Source organism: Orycteropus afer, unplaced genomic scaffold (assembly GCF_000298275.1).
Source record: "Orycteropus afer afer isolate SDZICR_OR568_19922 unplaced genomic scaffold, OryAfe1.0 scaffold00118, whole genome shotgun sequence".
NCBI lineage: Eukaryota > Metazoa > Chordata > Mammalia > Tubulidentata > Orycteropodidae > Orycteropus > Orycteropus afer.
The window spans coordinates 8,075,458-8,077,962 of NW_006921705.1; positions in this window are offsets into that span (position 1 = coordinate 8,075,458).

Here is a 2,505-nt window from a genome sequence, read left to right on the forward strand (position 1 = left end):
GAAACCCAAGGAGGAGTCACATGACAACAACAACAACATATTTACCTATATGATTATTTTTCAATATTGACATGGAACTCGAAATTCATGTGAAACAACATATTGGATCATATTTTTGATGTAGATGGAATTCTTCCATCATTGTGAAGATTCTTTCTTCTGTTTTTCATGGCCATTTGTTCTCATTGTTATATAAAGGATTGCTAGCCATGACCCTGTCTTAATGACTCTTAACTTTTGTATAAGTGAAAGGTGAATTTCAGAATCTAGTGGAAGGCATGGAGCCACTCACCTTAGAAAGGTACAGTCATACATATACACAAAGTTACATGGGTCCCTGGTTACAAACATCTGCCTTTTATAATGTCAGGATTAGCTGTTCAAAGCAATGAGAGCCATTCTAAATTTGCAAGAGAAGTTGTAATGACAATGTAATCATCCCCAAGCACTGAAGACACTTTGCAATTTTATGAAGATAATCAAATTAACTCATTTGCTAAGCAACTAGAGTTGTCTCCTGTATTTGTGAAATGATGCTGAAAATAAGCTAATTCATTTAATATCTAAGATACTAAACACCTGCTGAGTGAAAAGCTCTGCACTGTTTTACATACTGATATAAATATATGTCCTAATGAAGTTTTTCTTCTTGAGTACATAGGACACGCTCTGAAGTCATTGAGAAGCAATTTAGAACAGCAGAGCTTTAGGTCCAAATGAGTTTTGTAGTTATGAAAGAATAACAGGAAGTCATAAGACAAAGAAAAGTCACTTTGGGTTAGGATTTTTAAGAACACTCCATTTCCTAAAGTAAATGGATCCTCCGAAGTTGCTTATTTATCAAATAAATACATTATTTGTTATTTGGACTCTATTCTTGGGAAAGTGGGAGCCATTGAAAGCTTTTGAGTCAAAAAATTATATACTTGTACTTTCACGTTAAGATACAAAATAGACAACAGTTTGGAGATGCATTGAATAAAGAACATGAGAAGCTAAAATACTAGACAATAAAGTTAACTCTTTAGGCTAAAGCAAAAAATCCTAGGTAAATAAAAACCCAGAATAAGACAATGGAATTAGGAATGGAAATAAATGAACAACCATAAACCAATGCCTCAAAGATAGACATAGTAGAACTTGCAGACAGATTTGACTGAATTTAAACACAAAGGATAGGTAGCCTTATCAAAAATAATTCTAATATTTTAAACTTACATGCCTATGAACTTATTCCTGTTTACTGTTTTTTTTTTTTCATTTTATTTTGATGTTTGCAGTTTCCTCCCTTCCCCCCATTTACCATTTAAAAAAAAAAAAAATTCACTGCCATTGATTTGGTTCTGACTCACAGCTTCCCCATTTGAGCTTCTGAGGCAGTAATTTTTACAGAAGTAGATTGCCCAGTCTTCCTTCTGTGCAGTGGCTGATGGATTTGAACTGCCAGCCTTCTGGTTAGCAGTCAAATGCCATAGGCACTACACCACCAGAGCTCCTTTTGTGTTTACTATTAAAATAGAGAAATTAGGAAGGAAAACATGACAAGTCATATTATAAATAAGCTGAATCTTAAGAGGTAGTGGTTCAACTGGCACATATGTTCATAACAGGGACAGATTTTAGGTCATCTGCATATAGGTCATCAGAAATTAAAGGAAATATATTGTGTGCAAGTGTATACTTGCAATGCTAGGCAGAGAATCTATAGGTTTGATCACATTTTTGAAGTATTTATGACCTCCTAATGCAATCATGGATTAGGAGATGGCTATGCAGTGTGAAACTACCAGACTAGTGTTTCTAAGCCTTGGAAGGAAAGTACTCCCTCCCATTGGTCCTTACTCAACTCTTTTCATAGACCTTTCCTGTTACAAAAAAAAACCTGTTGGCCTTAGGCTAAAGTTAACAGGAGTATTGCCAGATTCAAAACTGAGCTGCAATGTCTATGCTAAGACTTCAGCTATTAAGTTGAAAGTCCCTTAGAAAACTCAGAGTTAAAAATTGTGAAAGTTGGCAATGGATATGGGAGGAGGCCTAGAATTAGACTGTATGGGGTGACAGATTTTGGTATAAGAGAGCAAGTGTTTAGGGAGCAAATTCTTTTTGTTCCCTTTAAAAGTCAAAGTAGGTGGTTCTGAGACTTTCGGTTCAACCAAAAATTCTTGAAATTGTAAAGAAATTATAAACCACATATTTCCCTCACTTCTCCACCTTGTTATAACAACAAAAACTCAAAATGAGTAGGAAGAACATAGCTCCTTTTTTTGAGTACGGCTGATCAATGGGGGAGAATAGAGAGTCCAGAAATAGGTCTACACTTGATTTATGACAAATGTGATATTGCAGGTCAGAAAAAGAAAGGGTGATAGAGCAACTAGACATCTAAATGGAAAAAATAAATTAATTAATTAACCTTGACCTTTCCTATACTTGGAGGAGCTCTGGTGGCATAGAGGATAAGGCCCTTGATTACTAACCTGAAGGTCAGTGGTTCAAAGGCACCAG